Here is a 17,780-nt window from a genome sequence, read left to right as displayed (position 1 = left end):
AGTACTTTTTAGCTCCATACTTACTTTTTTTTTTTTTGGGTTTTCTATGTCTTTATTGATATTTCTGTTTTGTTCACACACTGTTTGACTTCCTCCACATCTTCCTTTAGTTCTCTGAGCTTCTTAAGACAGTTGTTTTAAAGTCTTTATCTAGTAGGTCTGCCATTAGGGACAGTCTCTATTTTTTTCCTTTGAATGGGCCATAGTTTCCTGTTTCCTTGTATGCCTTGTGATTTTTGTTGTTGTCGAAAACTGGACATTTGAACCTAATAATATGGTAACTTGGAGATCAGATTCTTCTCCTTCCCTGGCGTTTGCTGTTTTTATTTTTTGTTATTTTTTAAAAAAATTGTCATACGCTGTCTCCGTACCAAGAATAATCCTGAGGTGTCAATGCAGGGTCCACTCAGGTCTTTTCCGAGCCTTTCCATGGGTGCGCTTGGTCGGCCTCTCTCTAATTTTCCCTGGATATGCAGTTGCTTTTTAACTTCCTACTCTTTGCTGTCTGGCTCCCCAAAGGGGAAAAAATAGAAAAATGAAGAGGAGTAAAGAGAGCAGCAGGCCTGGAAATCTCCTGGAAGTCGCTTCGGCTGAAGGGGAAGGGCTTGCCATTGTGGGGGAGAGCGCAGCAATAGCTGCCCGCCTCTTTGCCTGCATCTCAGTGATTAGAAGCAATAATCGGGGATCAGAACACAAATCTCTGATATTTGGAGGGCAGTGTCTTTATTGCCCATCCCGCGTCTGCAAGCTTTCTGCAGATTGCTCAAGGAACGTGTGCACTGCTGGCCTGCCGTGGGACGAGGAGTGAGTTGTGGATAGCTGCAACTGTGCTAAGAGCTGAAGTTGACCCAAATTAACCACAATTCACTGTCTGAGCCTTCCCCTGGAAGCTGCAAGACTTCAATAGACTCCAGAGTTCCAAAATAGTTATATCACACAGATGCTGCCAGTGCAGTTATTTCCTAGGTCAGGAGGCAGACTCCTGGGGCTTTCTGCTCCACCGTCTTCAGAATCCTCTTGTAAGCCCCAGGATCTTGCCCTTGGAAAAATCATATGTTGTATGGATAAATGAGGAAAACAAGCAAGTAGGAAATTATATGCACAGTATGAGTATATCTACATTAAACTAAATACAAAAAAAGGAAAAAAAAACTAAATCAAATGTAAACGTGGTAGTCATCTTTGGTTGTTGATCTTAAAAGTTTTTTTTTTCCTACATTTTCCAAATGTTTTATATTGAAACTAAAACAATGAATTCACACAGTGAACACAGTATGTGAATGCTCCGCCGTGAAGCTGTTCCTGGGGCACAGGATTCCTCTAAAACATATGCGGTAGGCTTCCCGTGGTGAGAAAACCACAGTCAGTAACTTTGGGCTGGCACAGAGTAGGTGCTCAATAAATATTTGTTGACTGAATGAATGATCACATATGTGTGTGTGGGTATGACTTGGCCCATGAATAACCAAGAGCCTAGTATAGGTGAGGAGTGTTTAATGGAGTGTTACTGAAAACGAAAAGCCCAGATTCTCCGCTCTTGGCGCAATATCAGTTGTTACTGGCCTCAGTGCATCCTTTCAGGAGGAAGGTCTACACTGGGGAGAGATGGTTCCCTCTTTTAGTAAGCAGCAAGAACCCGTGTGCCATCACTTCATCCCGTTGATACCCAGGAATAGCCCTGGCTAGAGAAGTTCCTGTCATTAGGGACACTCCAGGATGGAAACGGGGGAAAAAAAAAATTGTCAGACATATTTGCTTTTAAAAAAATCTCACCAGACAAGTTAAACAATTGAAAAAGGTCATCTGGCAATATCTTGGCTGAGCCAAAGAAATAATCCAGCACCTTATATTCCTGTTAATAGAGATGAGCAATTTTAGTGTGTTCTTTTCACTTTGTTTTTGGAGTACGGGAGAGGGAAGTGGCCATTTGTCCACTTAATTTTAAAAGTCTGAAAATCTCGGTGGTAAAATGTTAAGAGAGAAGCGGCTGAGATATCTTCGTTGAGACACCTAACTGTACCTACAATGCAAATGGAGAACAGAAACCAGGGGTGATTACAGGGCTTGCAGAAAGCGCAACTTTTCAATATTAGTAGGGTATTGGATTTTGTGACTTACTGTTGTTTTTTGGTGCTGAGCTTTCAAAAGGCTTTCGTAAGTTTTGAAGCAAACACTGTTTTATAAAGCTTTGATTATTTCTCATCCCTCCTACCATCTTTTCTGATGACCAGCCAGCATTATTTTAAAAGAGCGAGAGAAGGGAACATATTGAAAATTCATTATCAAGAAGGCCTCCATCTCAGTCTCGCTAACATCTGATTCACCTAGCGATATAAAATGTGGTTCAGAAAATATCAGCAAGCCACCTGCACTTCGCATCTAGATTGTACGTTCCATGACAGCAAGGGCTTGGCCTGTCTTGTCGCCTCTGTCCAGCACTTAGAACAGTCAGCACCGAGCACACAGAGGATCCCCAGTGTTTACTTGTTGACCGAATATCATTTGTTCTCTGCCATACCTATGGTTCTGAGAATCCAAGAGCTAAAGCTCAAGTCCCCACCATTATAAGAAAAAACAAATGGCGACTGTCATCTTATCTTAAAGTCAGTGACCTTATCTCCAGGGAATGTGCTTTTTTGAGATGTGACATGGCTGAGATGGAATCTGGGTGAGTCCAGTCAGTAGTGAGAGGGCATGAAGGCCATTGGCTTTGCCTGAGGAGGTCCAGGAAGGGGCATGCGGGGTGGATACTAGGGCGGTAATGGGTAGTCACTAATGGCCGAGGCAGGGAGTATCAGACATTCTCATTCCAACGGCAACAATAAGCTAGAAACTGGAAAAGCCAGTTAAATATGGAAGATAAGAACTCAGAAATCAGAAATGTGGTTCAAATGAATCTTGTGTCTGTTTTTAATGGACTTGCCCTGTGCGTGCTGGATGCCAGTGTGGGGACGTGCTCCTGGCACTACGTGGTGGCTTCTGGGCCCAGGTGAGCCAGAATGGGCATCTGTGCTCCTGCCCAGGAAGGGGGCACGTTTGCCGTCCTCCCCATTTTCAGACTTCCCAGGCATATAGCCCTTAATGCACGGGAAAAGAAATACTCCTCTACTTTGGGGAGAATAGACTCCCACTAGGAAGTTTTATTCCTCATCCACGCCGGAGATGCAGGCCTTTCAGAATCACCTGTCCCAGGTACCACAGTTTGTCCAACAAGGGTTACTGGAGGAGGCCCGTGCAAGGGGTAGGGCTGAGGAAGAATAAGCCTTCGTGGCAGGGAACACTTCCCTGTTTTCCTTCTAAATGAGATCTCTAAAGGCCCTTGTTACCAAGATCCTTCCAAAAGCTGGAATGAACCACAGAGAATTCAAGCTGCTGATGGATTGTCAGACTAGTTATCTGCTCTTAAAGACACGGGACAATTATGCTGATCAGTACATAGTTGTTATAGCATATAAGCTGTGCCCGATGCAGCTTATCTGGAAACTGCCAGCATGATAGCCTTGGCTAGGAGCTATAGCTGAGTATTCTGCGTGGATTCTGCTGTCAAAGGACTACACAGAAAGAAGCACGTGCGCAGGCACGAACCGTCAAAGGCACTTAATTTTCAACAGGAAGAACCTGAGAAACATCGAAGACTATCTATTGATTGCAAAAGCCATGCCCATGGACTGTATTCTGATATCGTAGATTCCTTGAAAAACTGTTTGACTATAACTAGAAGTAAAGGCTAATGGTTACTATCACAGGCTCAGGAGTCATATAAACCTTGATTTGATTCCTGGCTCTGCTACTTACTAGCTGCGTGATGTTGGGCAACTTACTCCCTCTGCGTCGATTGCCTCATCAGTAAAATGGGGAGAAAAATAGAGTCTACCCTCTCTCTATTAGGGATATTATGAGGATTAAATGAAAGAACAGAAAGTGGTCAGCAGGGTAGATTACACAGCAGCGATCGCAGCCTGACGGTAGTTATTGGCATCACGTCGAATGCCAGACATAGGTTCAGATGATGGATTTGTTTTTCCCTCGGAATGTGTGGCCGGGCTTCTCTGTGCTCAGTCTGCCAATCCTGGGTTCAAAGATAGGGGGCAGTCTCATGGAATCCAGCTGGTCCTAGATGAGGACCTGGCTTTCATCTCAGACCTATTTATATCACAGTCACCTACTTATAGTAGTTAAACTTTGCTGCTCCTTTGGTAGAGCTGAATCAGGCTTGATTGAGATGCGATCCAGGTTACGTAAGGCCTGAGGGCAGACTGGCTGCTTCAGTGTCTCCACGTTAATCAATGGACGAGGGTGTTTTCTCCAGGGGAACTTACAAGAATTTTACTCAACAAACATTTTGGAGGCACCAGTCGCAATTATTATAGTAATAATATTGGCTAATACTCCTATAAGAACTTTCTATGTGTTCTAGAAATCTTTACATATATTATCTCATTTAATTATCTTAGCAACCCATGGGATAGGTACTGTTATGATCTCCATTTTGAAGATGAGGAAATTAAGGCACAGAGAGGTGAAGTAATTTCTCCACGGTCACGCAGCATGTTAACTAAAGCACAGAGTCAGGTTCCGTGAGAGCATAAGGCAGCATTAGAAGTGTCTCTTTTGGACTCAGCTGGTTTTGGCTTTTTTGCTTTTTCTTGTGAAGGTTGCGGTGGGTGGCTGGTGGGTAGTAGCATCTCTTAAGTACGCAGCAGAGTCATGCAAAAAAAAGGAAGTGGTGATTCTTTGGCCTTTTCACTTGTGACACAGTCGTGTAGCAGACTGCGTGCGTACCAGACTAACGGGCAGGTGTCCCTAAGAAGTAGCACCCCTGGCTTATTGCTGGAGAAGAAGAAGTGTTAGAGAGGAGGTGATGTGGTTCAAGGTCAGTGGGCTTGAGGACCCTCTGGGACTCCCGTAGGTATTTGCTGAGTGGGTGTGACGTGGCCCCACTCAGAAAGGTCACGGACGAGGGGCCGTCCTCTCATGGCTCCTTCGTCCCTTGTACTTTTCATGGTTGGTCAACCTGTATTGTTCAGTACCTAATGAGGTCCAAGCTTCTCTGCAGAGAATCCAAATACTTTGCTCCCTGCATTGAATCTAGAAGCTTCCCTTTGACAAGCCCTGTGGTCAGGAAGCCTCCGCATGCGAGATAAAATACGACTTGATTTGTAAACTTAACTGCTGTTGCTTTCTTCCCCAAATTTACAGCACATCAACCTTAAAGCACAGAAAATTAAAAAAAAACCCATGATTTTTTCAAGCCTGGATTTGAAGATTTAGGCTTCAGCAGGGAAATACGCAGGGAAGTGGCCGTGGCTAGGGGCCCCTCTCCACCTCCTCTCGGCCACTTGTGGGGTTTCCAGCTGACTGACACCCTTGGGGCCTAGGGTCGAACACTGCTGCTCACTGACTCTTGCTGGAGCGGAGCCGGCCGGTGGGAGAGGGTGTGAGTGTGGGCCGCGCCGCCCCAGTCCTGCGGCCCACATCTCCCTCTCTCGACCATGCCTGTAACTGGGCCTCCTCAGTCCCCAGCTTGGCTTGGCAGCGCTGCTCTGGGCACCAGTCTCCCAGACATCTCTGGCTCCCTGGCTCCTGAGGCGCCCGAAAGGGCAGTGCTGGACGGGTCTCAGTAACACCTAGCGGCGCTGGGGAGCGGGCTGCTCGCTCCACGGTGTTTAGGCGGGCAGGCTGGAATGAGCTGGCAGGCCCTACTCCATCCTGAGGGACAGGTACCCACATCAGGAAACCAGCGTCCTCACTGGCCCCCCTTTTTGGCCCCTTCTCTGAACCGAGAGGCTAAGAAGGGAAAAGGAGAACGTAGAATTCCACCCCACCTTCAGGGCTAGCCTGTGGTTGGCGGGGGCTGAAGGCGGGGAAGGGGACAGGCAGGGGTCGTTGTGTAGCACACCAGCTGTCTGCTGGGCAAGGTATGTTTTGTACACATTCATCCTGTACCTCTCTCTACACCCAGAGAGGCTCCCACATGCGACGGGGAATGGGTGAAAGAAAGTATTTCTTTCTCCAGCGGTAATTTCCTTCCATGACCCTGGGTAGGGCTCCCCGCCCCCTCCGCGCCTCCCTCTGGCTCTGGCCAGGAGGGAAAATCCTACGTACACACCTGGAATCACGGACCAGACGAAAACACTGAAGCCAGTCACCCGACTGACATACAGCCTCCAGGTTCCCGGGGTGGCCACGCTGAGTGTCTCTCCTGGACATACCTGTGACTGCGTGTGAGAGAGCACGCCTCCCCGTTCCCGACCCAGGCTGGCACCCCACGGCGCCTTCTGCTTGTCATTCTCCTCTGCCCTTGGCCCACCCGCCACCACCCAAGCTGTTAATGCTGCAGGGCTGGACCCGAAGTGATGAAGGGGGAGAGAAGCTCTGTGAATATGGGATTACGACTGGCTCCAAGGATATCGATATTTCTATCAGAAAGCTGTTAGCCTGCCCACTACTTTAGATCCCCATGAATATTTCATGGGTTGATTTAAGCTCGGAAATGCTGAAATACACAGACACAGACAAAGCTCCCTTTGGCAACAGGGTCTCCACGCCATCGCCCTGCACGAGAGACTCTGACACAGCCCTGGGGTGATGCCATGCGGCGGCTTTGAGACCGAGTTGTCTGTCCAGCTCACAGGGATCTAAATTTATATCTGACCAGGGACATCTCCTGGTGTGGCCAGGGCAAGGGGTCCAGGAGACAAACAGTGGTGAAACACACATTTGTGACTCTCTGAGGGAGCCGACTTCCCCAGCTAGCCGTTGCTGAGGGGGACCAGTTAGCACATTAGCTTATTGCCTGCAGCTGAGTTAACGAAGGGGGCAAATCAGATTTAATTATAGCATTTGGGGGTGAAGGCGGAATCGAGGCGATGATTTATATCGCTCTGACCCTGGACAAGAATGGATGTTCTTAAAAGGATGGATCTCTACATATTTCCAATTAATTTCAAAATAGATTTTACTAGTTCCCTTGGTCACAATGCCTCTTCACTATATAACACATTCTCATGCCATAGAGAGGAAAGAGAACAGCCATTCACCACAGTCCAGAAAAGTCCTTCACTCGTAATGAAATCTGTTAGTGCAGATCCTTTTCTACCCTAAGCTAAATCGTGACCATGGTAGAAAGAACTGTTGCAAGTTAAAGACATGGCACATAGATTCAGCCTGGCCACAGAGACTTTGGTCAAGTCACCTAACTCATCAGTTGTTTTCTATGCTGTAGTGACTAATTCAACGTTGTTTTGCTTATGACCCTTTTGATTGTAAGTGAAGAAAATGAAAATCCAATTGTCATCAATGGAAAAGAAGGAGTTTATCTTCTCATGTACCTAAAAATTCCAGGGCTGGCTTCAGGCTGACGGGCTCCAGGAGCTCACACACACACCATCAGAATTTGGTTTTTCTTGGCCCCGATTTCTCTGTGTCGACTCTATTTTCAGGCAGGCTCTATCTTTGCGTGGCAAAATGACCATCAGTATCTCTGGGCTTATAGCCTGTCTTTTTAGTTTTCTGTCCAGTGGGAAATTCCTGGATGCTCTAACTGGGTGTGACTCTCACTGGACCAACTTGGGCTCCGTGCTCATGCCTGAACTGATCACAGCAGCCCAGGCGAGCAGCACCCTGGCCAGCTCCGCCCACACGCCCAGCTCTGGGGTCGGGCCTGAGAGGGTGGATGGCTTCCCAGGGAACCGTGGAGCATGATCCCACAAATTGGGGGGTGGTGCTGGCGGGTGAACCTGATAGATGCTCTTCCGAAGGTTATCAAATGTCCCCCATGTTGGCAGTCCCAAAGTCAACTCTCCGTCCTCCTCTTACATGAGAACCAGCTCCGTGTGACACACCGTGTCACCTCCGCCTTCTGGCACTGTCTTCGCCATTTGGATTCCAGGCCCAGCCTCCCCCAGCGGTCTGCGTCCTTCATCGACTGCTCCTTCGATGGCTCTTTTCCTTCTTCCTGACGGTCTCAGTCAGGACTCAGTCAGAAACCACACCAGTGATTTGAACAGAAAAAATATAGCACAAGGAATTGTTGAATATGTACATATGTGTATGTGTATATGTATGCACATACACGTGCATGTGTATAGTTTTATACATTAGCCAAAAGTGACTAGGACAATGAGTAAAAGAAGGCACTAGGGATAAAGAAATAGCAAATGCAGAAAAGGCTCAGAGCTCTTCGAGGGGGGTATGGCTGCTCCGGGAACACGAAACCTGGCCGTGGCGAAGAAACATGCCAGAGCCATGGGCAGAAGCTGGAGGGTGGGTTGCGGCTGGTCCCTGAGGACTGCTGAGGTGAGGCCTTCTGGACCTTCGGACCCAGTCCTCGGGGGATGGCAGAAAATCCAGACCTACGTGGCAGCACGTGGCAGCTCCACCCTCGAGTTGCTCAGGCTAGGACACGGGAGTCAGCTTCTGTCTCTGCCACACTCCATGTTTAACTGCTCAGCAAACCCTGTTGGTTCCGCATACAGAATGTATCCATAACCGGGCCACCTCCACTGCCACCTCCCTGGTCCACGTCGTCGTCATCCTCACCTGGGCTGGACTCCTTGCTTTGGCCCTTGGGCCACCGCAGTCTCGGCTCAACAGAGCAGCTCGGGTGAACTTGTAGAAATACAAGCCGGATCACATCAGCCATCTGCTCAGAACCCTTCAGCGGCGTCCACTGCACTTGGAGTAAAAGCCCAGGGTCCTTCTAACGGCTTATGCGGCCCTGAAGCCTGTGTCTGCCCATCGCCTCTCTGACCCCGCGCCTCTCCTTCCGTCTCGGTCCACTCCAGCCCCGGCCTCTGTGCTGCTGTCCTGCCGGCTCTCTGGGCACGGATTTTCCAGATCTTTGTGCTTGCTCCTCCCTGTGTGCGGAAGCCACACTGTTCACTCTCATCCGCCCATCAGGTCTGCACTGGGAAGTACTTTCTTATAATCCTATCTGGACTATTTACAAACTTTTTTTTTTTTTATTTACCACACTTTGTTTTTCTTCATAGCACCTATCACCCCTGACATCTTGATATTTATGTTTATTGTCTACCTCTCCCCGCTGTAATACATAAATACAAGCTCCACGAGAACAGAGATTTTTGTTTAGTTTGCTCGTCGATAATCTCAGTGCCTGGCACATAGTAGCTGTTTGAGAAATACTTTCTTTAAAATGGGCGAATGCATGCGTACTCCGGTACTATGTGCGAGAGGTTGTATGAGGGGCCTGGAACGTCACAGAGACGTAATAACATATAGACCTTGCACCCAGCGAATGTCCCACGTAGCAGAGACATTTAGGCAGGTGCAGATATATCCACAGCGCAAGGTAGAGTGTGATGTACTAGAAGAGAAGTTCTTATACAAAGTGCTGTTGGGATTTGGAGCTTGGAGAGAGCATATCGGATTTATGGCATCGGGAAAGACTTCACGAGGAAGGTGGCATTTGAGCACCTTGTTCTCCTGGGTGCAGAACAAAAGGAGAGACCATCGCCAGCAAAGGCCTAGAAATGGGAATGCACAGAGTATGTTTCGAAATCAGCGGAAAATCCATTTTGGGCATCTCTGGAGGGAGGGACAGCAGCAGTGGGAGATGTGAGCGGAAAGACGCATTGGAGCTGGGGGTAGTTGGCCCGTTATCTCTGTGAATTGCTTGAGAAACATGCTCCAGCAGCATCCAGAAGGTGCGCAGCTTTTAAATCTCCACATCTGCCCCCGAGGCTCCCTGGAAATGCTGCTAGCCAGCGGCTATTCTCTGTTGGCATTGACACCGATCTTGGCCACTGTTCGCCAAGATCTAAGTGGGAAGTGTGGCGAGGAATTTCCAAAGAAAAGGCTCTCTAAACTGGGACCAGCAGGCTGGTGATGAGAAACCGTGGAGGAGCTACACGCCCGGGAGCTTTTATTACCATTTTGACGTTTCTTTATTTCTCCAGTCCCTGTGACCCTCATTTTGGGCAAAAGCACGGGCAGACCTAAGGAGTGGGCAAGCCATGTGGGTGGCCAGAGCTGGTCAGTGTTCATAGCATACGCATGGCTTGTTCCACACTGACGACTGGTTAGGCTGGGCGGTTCCCCAGGAGTTTATTGGTTTGACTCTCTAACAAGTGTTTATTAAATAGGAGCATGTGAAAGGAAGGGTCCCTTCGGAGTCAGGCAGGGGCTCGGCTACGTGTGTAAGTAATGAGAGAGACAATAAAGGGGACCAGAGGGGTTAAAAAAAGGTGGTTGGGTCAAGAATATTCGTATTCAGGCTCCCAATTCCAGACTGGAATATTGGTGTTAAGAGGCCATTTCTAAATTCAACTCAGGTGATGGGGTTGATGAGGTGAGCAGAAAAAATAGAAAAGGCCACTTTAAAATCCTGTTTTAAGGGCGAGCAGCAAACGTATCTTCGGAGATATTAAACCCTCATATTACTATTTTATTCTTTCCTCTGTGGTGACACTATTCTTTCTCCAAATGTCCTGTGTGATTAGGAATAGGTCCAGGTCATCCTCACGTCCTAGAGTAGCTGAACTTTTATATCTGTTATTTAAAATAAGACAGTGAATGAAAGAATTGGTTGGGTGGTTGTAGGCTATTATTTCTTAGGGATGCTTTAGCTTTATCCTATAATATCTGAATCGAAATGTGGTGTATAATGGGGATTGGAGGTTTTATCTATATATCTATATGTGGGTACGGATTTGTAGATATTTATGTGGATATAGATATATAGGTGAATATTGATATGTGTGTGGATATAGATATGTATATGGATATAGATGTATAGATAGATACAGATATACACACCGATATATATTTGTTTATATATCAAATTAATTTGAAGTACATATAGAAGAAAAAAGTGGTTAAAATTTGGGAAACAGGTTAAAATATCTGGAAACATAGTTGTGACGTAGAGGGTTCAAAGGAGCGACTCCAAAATTAGATTTGGGTATGAGTTTTGGCTGTGCCACTGAGGAGCTGTGTGGCCTCGGACCAGTACTTGATTCTCTGAGGTTCGTTTTTCTCACTTGAATAACGGGTATTATAATACCGTATGCTTTGCATATGGTAGAGATCGAAGTACCTTTCTTGGTGCAAAGCCCATAGTAGGCACTTGGCTAATACTACTGATTATTTCTGCTCTTTCGTGGATGGAACATGGTTGTTCGAGCACAGCATAAAAGAAGTCCGGTGCAGCTCGTGTCTAGTTGGTAAAAGGAGACCCAAAGCTTCGGCTCTTCCGTCCACATTCTCCCTCGCTGTCTTTCTTTCACCTTCTGCCACCCCTCCCTCCACGTCAGGATCCGGTGTACATCGCGTTAGGCTGTGGGGAAGCGCTGGGGTTCAGACCGCTCTGGGTTCCTGTTTGTCTGAAGTGACCAGAACACAGAGTAGCCAGTACAGGCATTGGGGATCAGCTGGCTCCATCAATGCTCAGTACTCCTTAGAGAAGGCCCCGCACGGTAGTGGAGGGTGGGAAGGTTCAAAGGACCCATGCCACTTGACTGTCCCTCCGCATGGTCACACCACAGCTGGGGTAGGAACCCCACATTCTACCTGGACTCCGAGATTCCCAACATCCCCCAAATAGGGTATTTTGTTGTTGTTGTTTTTACCATGCATCTTAGTCCAAACTAGATACTGTCCTACTTATTACAGAATGTCTGGTGACCATATGCTGCTCTTCCCAGCCCGAAACTGGATTCACAACATGGTCACAAGTGCGGGCTCTGCCTGTGACTCACAGGGCTGGGCCACTAACTGGCTTTGCTGCCTGAAGGAGAAAGAGTGAGAATCTCTTTTATAACTTTGTCAAAGGCTGTAAATCTTGACAAGCTGAGATAACTTGTTCTTTGATCAGACATTTACTATATGCTGGCTAAGTGCCAGGCGCCATGGGAAGGTTTGCAGGAAGGAGGATAGTCCCTACCCTCAGGGAGAGAGTAGAACCCCAGTGCTATCCCGTGGTCCGCCCCGTGTTATCTGTGCGGATTAAGGCTGTGAGTCCTGAAGTGGTAAACATGAGTTTTGCTTGGGGAGAAGCTGGGAGCTGCCTTCGCAGATAAGGTGATGTTTGGTCTGGGCTCCAATGAAAACTTGGAGTTAGGGGAAGGATGAAGACATTTGCATGAACAAAAACAGTGTAGGTGGCATCAGATGGTGGCAGTGATGAATGTCAAAGGAAGGTCATTTGAATTAAAAAGAAGGATACTTGAGAAAAATCAAGGTGGTTTCTTTTTTTTTTTAGAAATAGTAAAGAGCAACGTAAAAAAGAATAGTATTATTTTTTATTAAACTATTCTAACAGTAAAATATGTTGCAATGGTTATTCGTTTTGCTCCCATGAACATCATTGGGGAAATGCAAACATTCCCAAATTTTCACTTGCTGCAATAAAAGTTTGAAGGAGGAAGAAATTGAAGGAGAAAAGTAAGATCAGAGATGAGATGATTTAGCAGAGGTCCCCTGAGAAAGTGGCAGAACCAGAGGACGAGCTGAAGTCTTCCATCCCCACATTCAGCACTTGTAGAAGGTGGCCGAACCCAGACTCTTGGGTTCTGGGCGCAGTGTGGTTGGACGGCCGCAGGCTGCTCCTGAGCACAGAGCCGCGGCCCTGAGCCAGCACGCCAGGGGGTCAGATGCGTGAGGCTGGAAATAGAGGCTGTGAGACTTGAGAGTGAGAAACGTCTCTAAACCTGGAGGGTAAGTCAGCGGCACTCACAGGGCGACAGAGCCCAGCGTAGCAGGTCTCAATGGCGCCGGGCGTGGGTCATAGGTCACGCTTCGGTGGCCGCAGAGCTGGCTGAGATGCTGTCTCTGTCCCAGTCCCTGCTGGCTTTCAGCTCAGGCAGGTTTCAGTCTCTTCAGCGGCATTGCAGGTGCTCCGGGGAGTGTGAGATAATTTTCTTTCTCTGTTTTCAGAATATAAAACAAAAATGGTGGTTTCGGTGTTGGCAGTGATGACAATGAAGATGTTCTGAGACTCGGAGAAGTTAAATTTTCTACCCCAAGTTGTGTTGTTAGTTTGAGGCCGAGCTGAACTTGGATTCCAGTCCTTATTACTCATAACTGTTATCCTTCCCTGCAGCCTGCAGCCTCGGGTGCCCCTGATTGGCACGCCTGATCTGGGTCCCTGGCCCACACCCTACACGACACCAGTGGCTTCTTAGAAGAGCAGGCTGTGGGGTGGGGCTGGTATGAGGGCTGTTTCCATGTTGAAGAGCTGTACAAAGGTGCAGGTCAGCTAGCTCAGACATTCCTCAAGAATAATAATAATAATAGTAATAAAATCGAAACAATACCTTAAGTATGGTTTGAGCTGGATGGTTTTTAAAGCGTTTTCCATATGCATCCTCTTATTTAGAACCAGTTGGATTGGTAGATAAGGTGGGTTGTTACGGTTGAGGAAACTGGTTGGGAGTTAAGTAGGAAGTTGGAAACACTGAATAGATTTCCGACATTTTTTTTTTCATTATAATTTACGATAAAAACATATTTTATCTTGTGATCTAGATGATAATGCTCTCCGATCTATTCTATTTCATGTCATTTCAAAATGTTGGTCCCAGTCCCGTAAGTCGATTTCATGACATGCTAACGAATTGTGACTCGATTTGAAAAATACTGGAGAAGGTCTGTGAAAGTGGCCCCTACTCTAATGGGTTACCGTTCCATGATGTAGTGAGCATGAGATCACGAAGTGTTCCCCAAATATCAAACCGAGGTCGACCCTCGCAGGAGAGCGCGGGCGGTGGCCTCCTGCCCTGCCTGCCCCGCGTCGCCCTCCCGTCCTCCCTCGATCCGATTTTCCAGGACGGGCACTTCCCAACTCCTTTCCTGCCTCGATATTTGCTTCCCTATTTCTAAGTCATGTTCTTAGTCTGTTCGTTTTTAACTGACCAATTCTGGACATTAGCTAATGTCTTCTTGTAGCTTGTCCACCAGTCCCCCTTCCTTAAAACGTCAGGTGGACAGGATGGCAGCTCTGTTGCCGCCGAAGAATGTTGGAGAATGTGGTTTAGGCGGGATGAGCTTGTGAATACCTATCTCCTGAGCGGAACAGATTTCATCCTCAGTCACGGCCAATGCTACCTCCTTTTCAAGGGCAAAACCTGTAGCCTGGGAACAGAGCAGAACAAGTGCTCTCTGCAGGCAGGAAGATCCCAAAGAGAGAGCTGAGCTGGGTCCTGTTCTGGCTCCCACCGTCGCCATTCATGATAATCTGCTCCTCCCTGAAGAAGAGGGAGTGAGAAATGGCAAGTGCCCAGGAAGGATTTACTAAATCATGTCATCCACAAGGAAACCTGCATCCCAGGAGACACACTGAGGCATACATCCACCTAAGTTCTAAATAATAGTTCAAGAAAAAGCCCGCTTCTCGACCCAAAGCAGGAAACAGAACTTGAAATAGCTGGCTAAAGGAACCTAAAACATCTCCAGTCATAGTTAAGGGTTTTGGTTGTGTGTGTTTTTTTTTTTTTTGGTGGGGGGGCAGTCATTGGTCTGGCTTAATACTTCTGTTCAATTGTATTTTACCACTCAGAAACTTACTACCAGATGCTCAGGTCTGGGAGATCCAATTGTTAACATCATTGGATAAAATTAAATTAAAATTCGAAAACCACACTAATATTAAGACAAAGCTATGGACATGTCTCAACAGAAATGACACTGAAACTTAGACTAGATACTCTAAGAATGCTAAGCCCCTAAATTTCATTACATAATTCTTCGCTGGTTTCAGGTGGGGAGTAGAGTTTGGCACCACCGACAGATTGCAACATTGTTGTTAACCCCAGACCAGGAGTGGAATTCTACAACTGACAGTGAGTTGGGGCCATTTGTTAGGGTTTTATCTGAAGCCACAGACAAAATCTTGGCCTCACACCTAAAGGTCTGGCTGCAGTGGGAGGCCACACACAACTCATCGGCACAATAGTGTGAGGGCCTTCCAAGTTAGGCTTGAGAAATTCGGTACGTGCTTAATTACATGGCCTGTGCAAAAGATGAGATTGCCAGCAGACCAATGTCCTGTTGCATTTTCCTGACCCTTTGGGGTTTAAATTTGCAACCTGCATCAGCAAAACTTTGGGCACTTAATTCTATTAAAATCAAAGAGCCAAATTTCTGCCTCCTGTTACATGAGCTCTGTTCTTGCTGACGTCAATGGAAGCTGTGCATGCATAAGTGAGGGCAGATTCTGGCCTGGGCTGTGGACATATGAGAACTGGCACAGCATGCTCGCATCAAAACTCTGTCCCTCCCGGCCTGCTGATAACAGGGCCTCCTCGTTCGTAACTCTGTCTGCACACCCTGGGAGCTGGGCCTTAACCCAAAACGCAAATTAGAAGCATCATCTAGTAACAGAAATCTAAGCCAGATGCAAAATGTAGATGTGACGAAAGCCGCCTGAGCGGGTAGCTAACTGCAAATTTCACGAATAGATTATGGGTAACTTCCGCTGGAAGCGCCCCGTTTCCGATTTATGCATTTAATCGGTAGGAGAGGGAGGCTCGTGGCCGCTTCTACCTTCCTGTTCAGTTTTTATACTTGAGAACGCTCTGCCTACACCACTCAGACTCCTGCCGCCGGTTTAGGAAATGTGACAAGTATTTCAGTGCCTGGTGTAGTGCCTGGGACAGAGAAAGCAACCTAGCGACTCTCTATGGGACAAATAGATTTTATAAGACAAGAGATGGTAATAACAGCCCACAGACACACAGTGCAACCTATGTGTCAGGCACTGTCTTCCGGATGTTAGATTATTTAATCCTCAGCACACCCTCATCGTCGCAGGCTTACTAGTTTATAAACGAGGAAACTGCACAGAAGTTAAGGAACTTAACAGCTCGTAGGAGGTGGAGCTGGGATTTCACTCCAGGCGGTCTGGCTCCCGAGCCCGGGCTGTTATTCACGCTGCTCACGTGCCCCTCAGTTAAGATGCAGGAATCGTTTATTGTTAATTAGTTATTAGTCAAATAACATATTGATAGCTGAGTGATGCCAGTGAGAAAAACAGAACCGTTTCACTAGTAAGAGCTTGTCAAGAACTATTTGTGTGATCTTCAGTGTCCGAAAAGTTTTTTTGTTTTTTTTTTTTTTTTTAAACCAGGCAGTTTTTCTAAATACTAGGAGCAATAGTGTCACCTCTCAGGCTAAGCGTTGTAGTCTCATGGCATCTTTGATATTTTTTAGCAGAAAGAGAAAGGAATTTTGCAGACAGATTTGATGCGTACCACATTTTAAACAAATTTTAGAGTTATATTGACCATATCCCCTTTAACTCATTTTTCTGCAGTCATTTTTTTTTTTTTTAAATTAAATGTGTTCGGGGTATGCATTGGCAATGCCAGGATTCTCATAACTGCTTTTTAATAGGCGTCATCTTTTCCCTTATGAGCGCATATCTGAAGTTATAATTGAGTTTGATAGGTACATATGATTTGACATTTAAATATTCACTTTATATGAGGGGTTGAGGGACACAGTTGCCACCAGGAGATGGAACCTTCTCCCTTACCCAGAATCCTACAGGCAAAATGGGAAGAGGATGGCAGCCCTGAGAATCTGTCAGGCTGCTGCAGAGGTAATTTCTGCATTTCGGTTTAGCTTTCTTATTGCCCAGAGTATGTTGTCATGAGACCTGCGGCTTAATAGTACATAGTACACCTGCTTCATTTTTCTGGGCATCTCGTTGTCTTTGGTGTTAAGTGGAAATTCCTTACTCTGGCTTCTTACACCAGGAACGCACATTTCCTCTTCAGCTTATTGCTCGTGATGTCATCTCGGAGAGCTTCCTCTCACGGCGGTGGGCGGATGATAGGCCACTGGGGTGTAGGACGAGATCAGGTTTTGCTGCTTCCCTTGACATGAGGGATGCAAGAAAGGGGGCATGAGAGGAAAGCTAAGTGGGGGGTACTATCTTTACAGCATTGAATATGAAATGACGGTAGATCATTCACATTATCTGAGAGAGGAATGTGACGTGCCCACGAGCACATGACTCATGAGTAGCAGACACGTAACCCCCAAAGCCACACCCTCCTCATTCCAAACATCCCAAAACACATCACAGGGCCAGAAAATCATTTTTTTTTTTCTGGATAATTAGAGATTTGGATTCATGTCTATTAACATCCTATCCTGGGGGGCAGGACATGTGACACATATGTCTTCAGTGTGGTGGTCTTGCCTGCTCTGAGAAAGGCTGAGCTGCATTGGCTTTGTCCATTGTCTCTTCCGGCAACATGTTTAAATCCAAAGTAGACAATGTGGCCTTCAAATGTCGTCATCTCAGAGGAGAACATTTTCTGATCCATCTCCTTTAGGAAAGTGTAGCATCAACCTGGAGACTTTCATTGTGGGCCAATCAGACCACCTCATGCAGGATTCGTTTCCACCAAATTCCTTCCCCGCATCAGCTTCTGCTTCCCTACGCCTGGGGACAGTGCACTTACACCTCACAAAGCATCTACTACTTCACTCTAAGTTACAAAGACTAGACACCGAACTCTTACAAACTTTGAGCCACTAATTCTAGTTTTACCTTCTAGAGATATTTTCGACAGGGGCCCCATGGGCGATCCCTTTCAAAATTGTATTTTATTTGGCCCACAATGAAGAAATTGAGAAATTTCACATAAAAATAAGGTGGTTTTTTTTTTTTTTTTTATTGGCTCTTTTTGAATAAGAGTGATCTCGCAGATATGTATCCACGTTCCCACAGGGCAGCAGTTAGCTGGACCTGAGCTGGGACTACCTCTTTGAACGGGATATGATTTCTCCAGTTCTCCAGAGCCTTCCTT

Source organism: Pteropus vampyrus, unplaced genomic scaffold (genome assembly GCF_000151845.1).
Source record: "Pteropus vampyrus isolate Shadow unplaced genomic scaffold, Pvam_2.0 Scaffold65, whole genome shotgun sequence".
In the NCBI taxonomy this organism is placed as follows: domain Eukaryota; kingdom Metazoa; phylum Chordata; class Mammalia; order Chiroptera; family Pteropodidae; genus Pteropus; species Pteropus vampyrus.
Note: the sequence above shows the minus strand (reverse complement) of the source record.